The sequence below is a fragment of the Molothrus aeneus genome, chromosome 7, assembly GCF_037042795.1.
Source record: "Molothrus aeneus isolate 106 chromosome 7, BPBGC_Maene_1.0, whole genome shotgun sequence".
In the NCBI taxonomy this organism is placed as follows: domain Eukaryota; kingdom Metazoa; phylum Chordata; class Aves; order Passeriformes; family Icteridae; genus Molothrus; species Molothrus aeneus.
The window spans coordinates 36,654,073-36,669,642 of record NC_089652.1 but is presented as its reverse complement, the minus strand read 5'-3'; the positions used below and the strand labels follow the sequence as shown (position 1 = coordinate 36,669,642).

The 15,570-nt window shown below is 44.3% G+C and overlaps 1 long non-coding RNA gene across 1 annotated transcript in view; it reads right to left on the bottom strand.

Moving 5' to 3' along the window:
• The window catches only part of LOC136559093 (uncharacterized), an 87,808-nt gene extending 72,370 nt beyond the window's left edge, over positions 1-15,438 (bottom strand). Inside the window, exon 1 of the long non-coding RNA XR_010783967.1 lies at positions 15,331-15,438. This is a non-coding gene — a long non-coding RNA (uncharacterized lncRNA). The remainder of the gene's footprint in view (positions 1-15,330) is intronic.
• Positions 15,439-15,570: the final 132 nt, after the last annotated feature.

Sequence of the window (15,570 nt, the reverse complement as noted above, 5' to 3'; positions counted from 1 at the left end):
AGTAGAATGTGTCCAAGGGTACAATTTTACATCAATTTCTCTTTTCACTGTTTTAACTGTGAATTTATCAGTGCACAAGTAACCAGAATGTTATCCCATGGTTTGTTTCATGATTTGTTATTCATTGATGTTTTAATGCAATGTCATTTTAAGTTTTGGAAGAAGAATCAGGGAACGGCACCATCTCACCTCATTACTGAAGGGTCTCAGGGTTTCTAACACCAGCATATAAAAAACAAACTTACAGGTCACATCCTTGCCACCACAGTGGGTTTGCTCCTTCTAGATCTTCACACAAAGCAAAAGCATGACCCTAAACCACCTGGACCTACCCCATCCCATCAGAAAAGCATCCATGCCCACAGCATCTTCAGATTAATTTAAAAAAATTAAACAATTACGTGTCCATGACTAACCCAGGGAAGCCCATTCTCTCCAAAGGCAGCTTTCCCTCAAGATGCAATTGTTCTGCTCATCATTTCTCAGCCAAGTGCTCAATAAGCTGCATATTGAATGTGAGATGTCTAATGAGCGTCTCCATGACTGCAGAAATGACAACTTCCCAAAACAGAAGGGCTGATTCCCAAACTGCTGCAGTCTGGATAACATTCACCTGCTGTCAGCCTGCTCAACATTTCTCATTGCCCTGCCTAGACACAGGACAAGTGGAATTCTCCCAGTCAAGTCCCATGCAGGACTACACAAACATTTCCCTAGGATTTTACCTCTCTGATTTCCCCTCCCTAGCACAGTGGGTATCAAGCACCAGCCAGGCCAATCCCCTGAAAGAAGCAGCAATTTTGTGTGAGAATGACGCTGCAGTGAAGGGCTGTGCTCCTGATCCCTGCCAGTCTCCCACAAGTCCCAACTGGCAGGGGCACGACTGCTCTGAGAGCCTCCATGGCTCACCTGGCTCCACCTCCCACCCACACCCCGCTGGCTGCAGAGGCTCTGCCAGCTCCAGGGATGGCAGCACAGCCCCTGGATCCTGCTGGAGGGAATGCTGCTGAGCTTTGGGCACACACCCAGCTCGGGGCCTCCCTGAGCTCACCCCCAAACACCCAGCTCAGCGGGCACAAAGAACAGAGCTGCAGAGCACAGCACGGACCCCGGGGCCAAGGGACCCCACAATAATCCCATCAATCCCGCCCACGTCCTTAGGACAGGGGCAGCTCCCAGAAAAACTTTCACGGCTGTCCATGGAGAGCAGGGTGGGATGGAAACCCTTCCCTGGGGATGGATGGATGTCCATGGAGAGCAGGGTGGGATGGAAACCCTTCCCTGGGGATGGATGGATGTCCATGGAGAGCAGGGTGGGATGGAAACCCTTCCCTGGGGATGGATGGGTGTCCATGGAGAGCAGGGTGGGATGGAAACCCTTCCCTGGGGATGGATGGATGTCCATGGAGAGCAGGGTGGGATGGAAACCCTTCCCTGGGGATGGGTGTCCATGGAGAGCAGGGTGGGATGGAAACCCTTCCCTGGGGATGGATGGATGTACATGGAGAGCAGGGTGGGATGGAAACCCTTCCCTGGGGATGGATGGATGTACATGGAGAGCAGGGTGGGATGGAAACCCTTCCCTGGGGATGTGTGTCCATGGAGAGCAGGGTGGGATGGAAACCCTTCCCTGGGGATGGATGGATGTCCATGGAGAGCAGGGTGGGGTGGAAACCCTTCCCTGGGGATGGATGGGTGTCCATGGAGAGCAGGGTGGGGTGGAAACCCTTCCCTGGGGATGGATGGATGTACATGGAGAGCAGGGTGGGATGGAAACCCTTCCCTGGGGATGGGTGTCCATGGAGAGCAGGGTGGGATGGAAACCCTTCCCTGGGGATGGATGGATGTCCATGGAGAGCAGGGTGGGATGGAAACCCTTCCCTGGGGATGGATGGATGTCCATGGAGAGCAGGGTGGGATGGAAACCCTTCCCTGGGGATGGATGGATGTCCATGGAGAGCAGGGTGGGATGGAAACCCTTCCCTGGGGATGGATGGGTGTCCATGGAGAGCAGGGTGGGATGGAAACCCTTCCCTGGGGATGGATGGATGTCCATGGAGAGCAGGGTGGGGTGGAAACCCTTCCCTGGGGATGTCCATGGAGAGCAGGGTGGGATGGAAACCCTTCCCTGGGGATGGGTGTCCATGGAGAGCAGGGTGGGATGGAAACCCTTCCCTGGGGATGGATGGATGTCCATGGAGAGCAGGGTGGGATGGAAACCCTTCCCTGGGGATGGATGGATGTCCATGGAGAGCAGGGTGGGATGGAAACCCTTCCCTGGGGATGTCCATGGAGAGCAGGGTGGGATGGAAACCCTTCCCTGGGGATGGATGGATGTCCATGGAGAGCAGGGTGGGGTGGAAACCCTCCCTCCCCAAAACCCAACCCACCTGTTAACTGTTAAATTACTCCAATTTATCTGCTGTGTTGCTATCATTTTTCCTTAATGCTACATTCATTCTGAAAAAAAATAACAATTCTATTAAGATGTCTACTTCAACACACTGAAATTCACTTTTTAACCGGCGTGCTCCAAACTCTCCCACACTGCAGCTCAAGGCCTGCAGAGTAAAAGGAGATCTAAAGCAAGCCCAGCTCTGAATCAGGTTAAATATCTCAATTTCCTTCTTGCTGGAAGTTCAGCATCCCCTTCCCACCCTGTCCTCCCTAACCTGCTGCTGCCTGGAGATAATGTCTGCCAGGCTCCCCAATTGCTGACACAGGAACCTCTGTGAGCACACTGAACTACTTCCTTTTCTCCTTGAAAAGATTTAATAACCTACAACTTTCTTCCCTGCCCTACTTGGAGTCTATCGTTTGCTTCCCTCTCGTATCGAATCTGCTAAAATAAAATTTTATAGAGTGTCAATTCAACAAAGGCAAAACTATAAAGTCTGTTCTGACAGCTTCCTTTCTCCAAAAAATTTAATCAAAAAAAGGAAAAAAAAAAAATCCTTTGCCCTTGAGAAGATGAATTGAATAGCCTTAGGTATTCTATAGCTGTATTTATGAAAAGCTTTTGGACACTAAAAGTCTCTACAGAAATGGGGAAAGTGTTTTGCTCAGGTCATAAAACTTCTTTTTTTTCATTGTGCAGAGAAAAACATGCTGCACTCTACTATGAAACATCAGCTGACCTCTGGGGGAGGCACCAGCCCACAGGGAAGTGGTGCCTATGGGACAACAACCCCAAAACCCCACAACACACATGGGAAAAGTAATTGCTCCCCTAAACATGAAGAGATTTCTCTCCAGAAACACACAGCGCTCTGCCCAGACATTAATTACAACTTTTTGCACCCAAACATTTAATATTATTATTTATTATTATCATTTATTATTATTATTTTAATATTATTGTTATTATTCTAATATTATTATTTTAATATTACTATTATTTTAATATTATTGTTATTTTAACATTATTATTATTATTATTTTAATATTTTTTCGTACCCAAATATTTAATATTATTTATGGCAGCACCAAATCAGAGGAAATAATGATAAAAAATATTGAAAAAGGAAATAATGTATTACTTTTTGACATAAAAAAAGTAAAATAAATAAAAATCATGTAAAAGTAATGCAAAGCTCCCTGGCTATGAATGAAAACAAAAGCAGCACTTTTAAACACTGAATAACACCATGAATTTTCCATGTAATACTTTATACTGGAATGTTGCAGGAATTTTCTATTTTCCTTACTTTTATCCAAAACAATCTAGTTTGAATTTAAAATTTAGTGTTTTAGAGTAGTGAGAAGAACTTGTTAACGAGCAAGATTCTGAGAGAGATTCATGCAGAACAGGTAATTTCACTTGAACCAAGTCCCTCCCAGTCTGTCTGATGTCAAAGACTCAAATGACTTGTGTGTTACCATATAAAAACCTAAATAAAACCCCAAATCCTCTCAAATCTGGTTCAAAATTATAACAAATATTAACATATTTTTCATCAGATAGTGAATCATGGGGAAAATGCATAAGGAACTCATTGCTGGTTTGCAGATAATTTCATTTCAGCTGATTGAACAAATCCCTTTTTCTTGCTTGTGACAGAACTACAGGAGAATATTTCTTTGAAATGTACAGCTGTGGTAATTTAGCGAAAAGCACAGTATTTTGGGACAGGTTTGGGCTTTTTTTCAGGTAGAACAGGAAAAAACATTAAAATTTAGTTAATTATTAGTAAGTTCCAGCTAACCAGAAACTAACACAGATTAATATCAGTACTTTCAGTTTACATTACCCAATAGAAATTAAATTCAGAAATCAAGTTTCTGCACTGATAAGAGCTCTGCTCATCCTAAATAACCACTTTTCTTTTTTGATTCTTCATGGAACTATGTAAAATCATCCCCCTGTATTAGGTCCAAAATAATTTTTACAGAAGACAGTGACAAAAAATTAAAACCCCACGTTGTTCTGATATTTTATACATTACAGTCATATCAAGGCTCTGGTTATGACTGGCAAATGCACAGAAAAACACTGTCCAATAGAGAGACACAAAATCCTTTAGTCACTCCTTGAGTTCAAAGGGATCAGAGAATAATTCTTAGAATGCAGATTGTTTAATGTTTACAAAATCAACACATCTGGCTCCTTCTTCTGCTGAGGTTCCTTCAAAAATTTAGTTCCTGTTTTTATTGAAATACTTAAGCACTGGAAAGAAACTGAGTTATTCAAGAGAAACCCCCTTTCCTCACTAAGCTGCACTGAATTTATTTCATTAAAGCCCTGCTTCAACTCATTATCTCAAAGTAGAAAATGCTAAATCATATTAGAGCTCCTGTTCAACAAAAGAAGAAACTTTTCTGGCTGTATTTAAAGGAAAAATGTTTGTCCCCGTCTTTATAAATTCAGAAATATTTATTCCAAAAAAGAGGAAGACACAAGAAATTTAAAGACTAATTTTTGTATTTGTTAGAATTATGGGATAAATTCCTAAGCCTTAAAACTCCACAGATAAGAGTTAAAATAAAGAAGTTCAATTCTCTACCAGAATGCATTTGCTCAAGTGTAAAGCTAACAAATGCTAAAATTTTTGGCAACGTGTCTGCATTTCTGAATCATTAGGTAGTCAAACTATTTTTTGATTTTGCTTGCATGATGTTGGATTAGAATAATCCATATAAATCAGTGGTTTTCCCTGCCTAGGAATACTGAGTTTGATGGCAAAAGGAGGCACAGAAAGGCAGGGAGGTTCTGTGAGACCCAGCAGAGCTGCCTTGGATGTGCAGCACTGGATTAGGATTGTTTACTCAGGGGACGAGCAAGGAGAATAAAGTCAAAGTAAACACAACACAGGCAAGGCATGCACAGCATTCCAGCCACCCTCTCCACACTGGGATGCTTTCCTAGGAAAACTCAGCCATGGATGGGCTGGGAGCAGAGCAGAACCATGGTGGGACAAAGGAGAACCCAGCTCCAGTCATGGACTGAAGTGCTGGAGACTTCCCTGCTGGAAACCCAAACATCCAGGCCAAAGTCCTCCAAGATGTGAAAGCATTTCTGGGGCATGGATACAGGTCCTGGTGGATGCCCCCGGTTTAACTTTCATGTTTTTCAGATTCTGTGCTGCTTTAGTGTCTAAGTCTAGGCTTCACATTAGGGCTCTCTGCACAGAGCAGGGAGACAAAACAATTCCTGCTCCAGCTGGGCACCAAGGACAAATGAGCCAAATCTCAGCCCAGGAGCACAAACCCCGTGGGCTGGAGAGAGACAAACAAGCAGGGTGGGACTGCAGGGGCTAAAGCTGGAATGGGACAATGAACTGCAAGATGCAAATGGAGCAGAACTGATCCCAGGGACAGAGCCCGGGAGCGCTGGTGCATTTTGGGGCCATTTTGGTTGATCTTGGGTGCAGCCCTGGCTGGGCTCTGGTGCTGCCCAAGGTGGATCCATGGAGGAGATGCTTGGAATGAATCCCTGCTTTATTCTGGGACTCTGTCTAGTCTCTGTTCTGGGTCAGCCTGCACAAGGCATCACTGGTCTGAGAGCAGCAGGGCTGGCTGCCCAGCCAGGCCCGCTCAGCAGCAACTCCCAGCTCTTCCAAGTTGAGGCAGCAACAGTGGCAATATTATGGAATTATTTATACACTCACAGGCCTGTTTACTTCCCTTTTCAAATCATTCTAAGGCTGCTGGATGTAAAGGCTGTGATTAAGCAGCACTTTCTGGTTGATACTGTGTGAAAATATTCTTGATACTTGTGGCTTCAGCGAGGCTGCCAGGTGGGTTTTCCCATCAAAAGTCATCAGCTCCCCTTTCCATCATAGTCTGGATCCCAGGGCTGGAGCCAGGCTGGGAGAGCTGGGGGTGCTCACCTGGAGAAGGGAAGGCTCCAGGGAGAGCTCAGAGCCCCTGGCAGGGCCTGAAGGGGCTCCAGGAGAGCTGGAGAGGGACTGGGGACAAGGGATGGAGGGACAGGAGCCAGGGAATGGCTCCCAGTGCCAGAGGGCGGGGATGGGTGGGATTTGAGAAGGGATTGTTCCCTGTGAGGGTGGGCAGGCCCTGGCACAGGTGCCCAGAGAAGCTGTGGCTGCCCCTGGATCCCTGGCAGCGTCCAAGTTCAGGCTGGACAACCCAACCACGGAGTGGGGGGGAATGGGATGAGATTGAAGCTCCCTTCAACCCAAACCTCTCCATGGTTCTCTGATCTGCTGCCCTCTGTCAAAGCAAACAATTTACACACCCCCACAGGCCCCTGCTCCCCACATTCCCCTAATTTTCATTACAGCCCTGACTAACTCTGCCCCAAACTCCAGCTCTGCCTCATCCCCTGCCCTCCCTGCTGCCATCCACATCCCCCTTCACTGCTCCTGACCACCAACCCCTCTCCCCAGGCTCTGCCTCTTCCGAACGTTTCCCCGCTCGCTTCCTTCCTCCTGCAGCCCCGAGGCCCCTGCAGCAGCTTTCAGTTACAGTCCTGCCCTCCCTGCTCCTTTTTGGGGAGCCAAACCCCCTGTTCCCCAACCCCAAAGCCACAGAGAGCAGCAGGAAGGGTTATTATCCACAGGCTGCACCTTGCAGCTCCACGGAACTCCCCCTCCCCTGAAGCAGCCTCACCATCCTGTGCACAAAAATCAAAATATTTCAGCCTAGCGGATGCATTCCCTGAAGTCTGATGGGTTTTTTTGGTGGGGTGATAAACTCGCTGCCCCAAAAACACACAGACAATTCCCAGGGCAACTCAGAGTTAGTAACTTGTCAGGAATGTCTATTGGGGCACAATAAAGTAGGTGAGTAAAGCAGGAGTAAACAACAGGAGAGTCTGTGCAAATTGAGGACAGAATAATTATGGATTACGCTGGACAGGATTAATGCAGAGATTAAAAAAAACAGTAATTATTTGGGAATTTCTGATGAATATCCAGGTCCACAGAACCTAATCCCAAAATCCTACCTGCCTGTGAAGACCTCTGGAGCACAGGACAACCAACTCTCAACACTGGGACATTCACTAAAAACCTCTATAAAGAGCTTTCTTTCGAGACAACAACTGGAAATGCCTTAAAATATCCTCAATTTAATGTTCACCATCAGCAACAATTCAGTTTACATTCACCACCATTGTACTGAACATTTTGCTGTATTACAAATGCCTTTGACTACTATCTACCAAAACACAAACTAAAAAGCATTTCATTTTTTCTGTAATTGCACAGAAACATTCCAGACTCACATACACCATCAATAAATTCCACACAAAGTATTATAATTATTTGCAATAATTAGCAAAAGCTGAATATTAACAGTTTTTACTGTTTTTTTTGAATGCAATAATAATATTAAAAATGAGAATAATCTACTTCCAACTGTTCATCTATGGGATAAATCTCTCTCAGGTTGTAGTATCTATAACATCAAAAAAACCACCCTGAATAAAGTTAAACTTAGTTTTATTTAGCATAGATCAATACTTGGAGAAAGTATTGATCAATTCTTTTTGATTTTTTTCTTTGAAAATTAAAAAAATGTAACAACAGGCTCTCCAAAGTTTCGATATTCCTTCTCTGACAAAGCAACAGTTATTGGTCTGATAATTATTATTTAAGAAAAAGGATGATGCTCTTACACATGGGAATACTTCTACTGGCATGTAAGTTCCTTTAACATAAAAATGAAAACTAAAAATATTGTCTTGAATTTCTGTTTACTTTTAAGTTCCAGAGACGTGCTCCTAAATTCTGCAGATTCTAAACGTCTGCAGATCCTTAGCAGGACTCTTCCATCAAAGGAGCTGAGTTACAGAAGATGATTAAGAACTGATCCATAAAAACTGTGAAGTTTTTAAGGAAAGCAGCGCAGGGAAAAGCCCAGGAATCCCCAGAGTTCTGTAAAGAAAGCTCCAGGTGGAAGGTGATCCCCCAGGAACCCACAGGGCAGCTGATGAAGGAGCTGCCCAACTTTGGGGGGAGCATTACTTTGTTACAAGTTTTGTTCCCCAAGACCTTTGTGAGGTTACAACTCATGAAAATTCAGATTTAGGGCTTGATCCAGCACCTAAGAAGTTGATAAATATTTTAGCAGTGAAAATAGAATAGACATCATTACTATTTTTTTTCTTGAAGATTTCATATTTATATTTTTACTAGTAGAGTATCAAGAGCAGAAACATTGGATAGATATTTCCAAAAATCAAAATCACTCGCACCACAGTTTTTATACCCAGCTTAATGCCTGAATTAACACATTTATCAAAGAAAAGAGGGATACAACAGGGCTCCAAGATGTCCTGAGAGTAACACAAGTGCCAGCAAAGCCCCAGCAGCACTGCAAGGCTCCAGCCAGGGCACCCTGCACAGATGGACAAGTCATTTTTAGAAATGAATCACGCTGCAAACCATTGGACTAATTTTAAAACAGAGGTGAGGAACCAATAGCCTCCAGCCCAGATATGGTTTGCTTCAGCTGGCCCACAGACACAGCCCTGCTTTATGACTTAATAACACCCAGGCAACTTCAAGGGGAGCCACGTGGCTTTTAAAAGGCTCCAACAACTCACAGATTTTTAAGGACACACTCCTTAAACTCAAACATCAGTCCCAAGTTTCAAGTATTACGTGGAATTTTTGGGTTTAGTTTTTGGTTCATTTTATTGTCTCTTCTGGCTACCCGGAGCAGGTGGGATTTCCCAGCCTCAGTGGTTTAAATCATCTTAGTAGGGAAAAGCCAAAGTGCTTTGACTTTGGACAACTCAAGGGTTGTGCTAGAAGGATTTTGATACCTGCACTGGTATTTAGGACAAAACTTCTACTGAAAACCTTGAAGAGCCACAGTCCCAAACACAGGTGCCAGTCTGTCCAGTTGTGAGCCTGAAAGGAAGCAGTGACAGGAATTTCTGGAGGCAATCAGAGGCCACTGCTTGGCTGTGATCCCCTCTGCAGCTCTGAGCAGGCTGAGCTGAGGCCACAGAAGGTTCAGCTCTCTGAAAACCGGGGCTTTCCTGCCATCAGCACCAACAAACCCTTCCACTGGGCTCCAGCTCCCCGAGCCAGCAATCAGCTCCCCTGGGACAAAATGCAGGGGGAAAAGTCATTTCAAACAGCATCTCCAAAAACCAAACCTTTCCTAGCATCGCACAAATGGGGAAAATTCCTATTTCCTGAGCTTTCAAAGGGAGCTACTCCGTAAGAAACATGGGATGAGCCTTCCAGAAACAACTAAAAAGCCAGAAAACTTCACAATATTTGCCATTCCAGGCAGGCACGTTCAGGAACAACAAGACAACACCACATTGCATCACCAACACATCCACCTCTGAAATCTGATCCAAGCCTCTGCCCCATAAAGATTACGAGGGAACAACGTATCCCTCTCCTGCCCCCAACCCCTAAAAGACAAAAGGAAGTTCTGTTCTAAAAAAACCAGCTCACTACAGATTCCTGACTACTTTGTTTCTTGAATCAATGATCTCATTTGTTCACTTTTGCAGTGTTTTCTTCCAAAAATAGCAGATACTAAAAAAATTATTCTTATCTAGAGTTTGGATGGGAGGATCCAGCACAATATTTTTTTGTGCTTCTCTTCTACACACAGTTAAAATAAATAAAATTTATCTCCTTAAATTGACAGTGTGCTTATACAAAAAAATTAAAATGATGCATAAAGCTACATTGCATCAGGCTTAAAAATAAAAATGAAATTAAATTAAATAGATTAGGGACAAACACAACCAAAAATATAAAGGCTATGTTTATTATTTTCATTATTTCATGTGTTTTGGTTGGACTGGAGCTACACAATCAGTCTTACCAAAACACTTGAAATTTGTACTCATTCTGGTGGGCCTAGTCCCCTATATGTATATGTATATATATATATATATATACACAGATATCTATATAGATATTTATATAAATAAATAGATATCTATATAAATATATATATACACACAGATATCTATATAAATATATAGATATATATCTATATAAATATCTATATAAATATCTATATAAATATCTATATAAATATCTATATATATAGATATCTATATGGATATACAGATATATATATAGATAAGTATCTATATAAATATATAGATATATACAGATATATATAGAATATACATGAGGTAGATAGATAAAAGCTTCAAGGATGAAGACAAACCCAAACATTTCACGGATTTTGATCAAGCCTTTAATTTGTCACAACAGATAATCCTAAATTACACGTTGGCAATGATCTACCAGAGCTTAAAAACCAAGTCTAAAATTGGCCAAGTGAAATTGAATTTCCATGTTTTTCAACCATTAGGCAGCATGAATGGAAAATTCTGCCTATCTGTGTTTCTGATATGTAGGCCCAGGTTGTAGCTGGCCAAATTTTCTCCTAACTTAGGCTGTGTTTGTTTCCTTTGGCAGTGGGGTACAAGGCAACATTATCTCGTGCCTTCCTTGATCTAAACGTTGGGAATATCACCATTTGATCCAGCAGGATTTGTTGTGCAAACAATTGACAACTGTTCTGCTTCCCTCACTTGGGAATTTTCCTGAGCGAGGCCACGCTACTGATGCTGCAAACGAAGGGCCCTCATATTTCAGATGCTATTTACATTTCAGATTACTCAGACACCAAAATAATTCTGCATTTAATGCCACTGAAAATGTAGACTAAGCAAAAATTATGACAATATATGTTTTTTTTTTTTAGCCCAAGCTTCAATATTTACCTCATAGCAAAGTAATGAATTAATATATTGCTTCTATGAGTTCTGGTTATCAGATATTGTGGCAGGATAAGAATTTTTAAAATATTGCTCGCTTACTTTAAAACATTTTTTGGAAAATAAAAATATATAAAATAAACAGCACATTTAATTTAACCAGAGTAATAAATGAAAGAATAAAGATTTGCTTAGAAACATAAAAAAGAATTTTCAAGCACTTTACCACTTCGTTTTTAAGCACATTTAAAGCTCCTGAAACAGAATATTTCAGAAAAAAAAACCCTTCAAACAAACAAGAAATGTATCTTGGGCATCTCCAGCTCCGCCAACAACTGAACCCAGCACAGGATTTGTTCCTCAGTCATTCCCATGGGAAGGATGGGAGGCAATGGAGATTTTGGGGCTGGAACACCTGTCAGGCTGCAGATAAACCCAGATGACCAGCTCATTTCACAAAGCTCTATGAATAGCCATGGCAGGGCTCTCCTGATTCCTGCTGCCAGCCTGGAGCTCAGGGGCTCACAATGGCCCCTGAAGCAGCACTGAAAAGTTCCAATTAGTGCTTTTTACTACTTCTTGTAGATGCTCATTTATATATTTACGTATTTGTGTATGCAGCTAAACTCATTTGCATGTGTACTCATACACTTTTTAACATTGCAAGTCCAAGTGATTTTGACAAATTTCACCTTGATTTAAAAATAGTACCAAGTCTGAACTCCTTTCTAGACGATTCATCAAGAAAATAGAAATTGCTATAATAAAGAACTTGGGATTCAAAAGAGGGAAAGAGTCAGCACTTCTCAATTTCTTAACTGCTGCTTTTTGTTTTATTCCCTCTTCGTTTAGCTCCAGACACACAGAGAAAAATTAAAGCATCCTGAAAGCTATTTCCAATGCTCTTCCAAAATTTCATTCCTAATACCAGCCTTGGTTCCTGTGCAGGCCCATTTGAAACTGATTGAGCAGTATTATTGCACCTAATAGTTCCAAAAATAAATACAAACAAAAGCCAATGAGAGCCTGTGGTTTCCAACGTTCAAATAACTCTTTAAAAGAATAAGCAGGTCCTTAATGACATAAGAGCATTAAAAAGGAAATAAATGTATCCTGTATCTTTTTATTTGTGAAATCAATGGTAATTCTGATTTCCACTGGGACGGAACAAGAACCAACACAGGGACAACCAAACAAAACCAAACCCTCAGACAACCCAACAAGCCTGAAAGAACAAACAGAATTCCCCACTTCCCCAAAGTTTTGACAGGATTTTTGCAAAGGAAGCTCGGCCACTTTCAAAATGTGTGTCCCTGGCCATGAACAGATGAGACTGAACTGCTTTGTGCACGTGGCCTCTTAAGCCCATAGAGAGACACTGGGACATTAGTGGGGCTCCAGATGGGCACGAGGGGCCTCCCACCTGGCCTGCTGCTTTCCACAGGGAACACTGGCTGCTGAGCCACAAACTCATGGTGGGCTCACAGACTCATCTTCCACAGAGAAGGAATAACCATGAGGAACAGTAGGGAAAAAAAAAAAAAAAAATAAATCCACTGACAAAGAGAATTAAATGAGCCAGCTGAATCCCAAGGCATTCCATCCTGGAGAGGACTGTGATGATGCCAGGATCTCCAGTGCTTTTGAACAAGGAGGAACACTGATCCCTCCACAGCCCAAGAATGAAAGGACAGCAAGAAAAGTTCAGTTATTGAAGGTATTGCATCATAAAGATTCTCCTCAAACATCCGCCGCCCTAATCCAAATAGAGACCAACTCATTTGTCCACAAAGGAAGGAGGGTATGGCAGCAAACTCCACAGAAACATTATTAAAGTCAGGCCTAAACAGCATCTTCATGCTCAGCACAGCCATGGCAGGTCCTTGCTAATTCCAAACTATCTGCCCAGGAAGCCACTGACCCAGAATACAGCAAAATAATTATTAATTCTGTCCCCAACGATAAAGAACTGGAAGCACCAAGTTTTCCTAAAAGCAATCAGCACCCATAAATATCTCAATAAGAGCAGCAAAAAGAGCTTAGGAACCCAAATAAAAGGAAACTGTGTTGCCTTTCAGTTACAGCTGTTTGGTAACTCACAATCTTTCCTAGCACAGGTTGAAAGATTCAACTCCTTCAGCTCCTGGAAGGCTGTGACAGCAGCCAGAAGGCCCAAATTAGCCTGAGACCCCTTTGTGCTAAACCTGCAGGAATGCAGGAATTGCCACCCAGAATCCCAGTGCCAGCAGTGCTTCCTTCAGAGGGCCCTTCCCACCCCATCCCACAGCTCTCCCTCCAGCACAGACTGGGCTGCAGGACTGGAGGCCTATGGAAATGAAGGTTTATCAGTAATTTTATCTCTAGGATTTAAAGCAAGAAAAAAAACCCCTGAATTATTCTGCCCAGCTTCAGAATCCTGTTCAAATTCACTGTGTAACCATATTAAACCAAACCATAGGTACTTTAAAGCCCCAAACACAAGGAGATGGTGAAATCCCTGTAATAACTACTGTATCACATCACTGTGGGATGTGGAAGTTGGGGGCAGAGCTGCAGCTCTACATACACGGGGAATGTAATCCTGCAGCCACTGTAGGCTTCCATGTACAGAGGAAAGCAGATCAATGGGATCTCAGGCTGAGAAAAGCAGCAGTGTCATGAAATAAAATAATGAAATTATGTCCTTCCCTCTTGGACAGGCTTTTGCTGTCCAGCTCCCACCTGTAGTAAACTAAAAGGAGAGTCACATGTTTAAATCGTGGGTGTTTATACACGCATCTGCTGATTTTGGGGATTGACGCTGTCAAGGTTTTGTCCCCACATTTTTAAACCCAAAGTTATTACAAGCAAAAAGAAAACTACCAGCAAACTGTTAGAAAGAGCTACAGTTATGGCTGCTGCCTCCAATTCTCCATCACAACATTGTCCAGTATCAATCCAGCTCTGGTCTTCTCCTGTTCCTTCCACCCCATCAAATTGTGGCTCTCTCAAACTCTTCCCAGCCTGACCCCAGAACTGCTGCTTCCCACCAGACACGTGGGTACAAACTAGAAATGGGAGACAGCCCAGCATGCCAGGAGAGCTCTTTCTTGTGGGCATCCTTCAGCATGAGGCACAGGGGCACACACTCTCTGCTGGCCACCATTTAACTGGGATGCCCCTCTGGAACACACACTCATGGCCTATTCCATGGTTCTGCACTCAGCGCTTAACAAACCAAAACTAATAAGCCCAAAATAAACCAAAGCACTCCAACCGTCTTTTGGAAATTACGGAGGACATAATTAAGCTCCAGAAATAAGCAGACAACAGCGATTTCAATATAAACATCCTACTTGTGTAGGGGACCGTCTCATCTCAACTTGGTGTTAATGCCCCAACTCCTACTTCTGGATCCTTGCAAACATCTAGAAGGCTTCTCCCAACATTTCCTCGAGTCCAGAATTTAGTTTGACATTTAAAGCCATTACGTTCTAACCTATTTCAGACGTCTGAACACGTAAGTTTCCCTGGAACCAGCAGAAAACATGGTCAGGCCAGTCCACCAGCAGCACCTGCCCAACACGGTGAGCGGGGATGGAGACACTTGGCCTTCCCAGCAGAAAGCCATGGCAAAACACATCCCGACATATATATCTGAACAAACCATTGACCAAATATAGCCGGGCACCACCGATAAACCAGGGGCTGCCACCGAAGCACATCCCAACCCCGCAAACACCAAGTCCAGCTCCTGGACTGTCTATCCCCTGGAAGTTCAGCTCGGGAAAGGGTCTTTGTACAAGTGGTCTTTGTACCTTCACCACCGCAGGGGTTTAATAACTCAAACAATAAGTCAAACAACGGCCTGGAACCTGGGGGGCAACGCCAGGGCTCCGTGTTATCCCGGGAAAACAACACTTTGGGCACTCGGCCGGGGCTCAGCACCCACCGCACCACCCCGAACTTTGCCCGGCGCCCCCGCCACCATCACCCCCCTCCCCTCCCGCTCCGGAGGGGCCCAAAGGAGCATCCCCGGAGCATCCCCCGACAACAAAGCTGGGGCGGGGGGCGCCGGGAAGGGGCCCGGAGTGACAGGCGGTGCCCCCCCGGGGTAAACAGGGGGTAAACACGGGGTAAACAAACAGCCCCCCCCGCCCCGCCGCTCCCCCCGCACTCACCTCAGGGCCCCCGGGCGCAGGGAGGAAGGCGGAGACGCACACAAAGGGTAATAAAGGGGGAGGAGGAGGAGGGAGCGGCGCTCCGCGGGGCCGCCCCCGAGGGACGGGGGGGGGGTCTCGGTGTGTTTAGGGGGGATGTGGAAGAAACTCCCCGGCGGGGCTGCGGGGGGGGCAGCGACTCGGGGCCCCCCGCCCCCGCCTCGGCGCGGCGCTGCTTCGTGTCCCTTCAGCGGCGCGAAC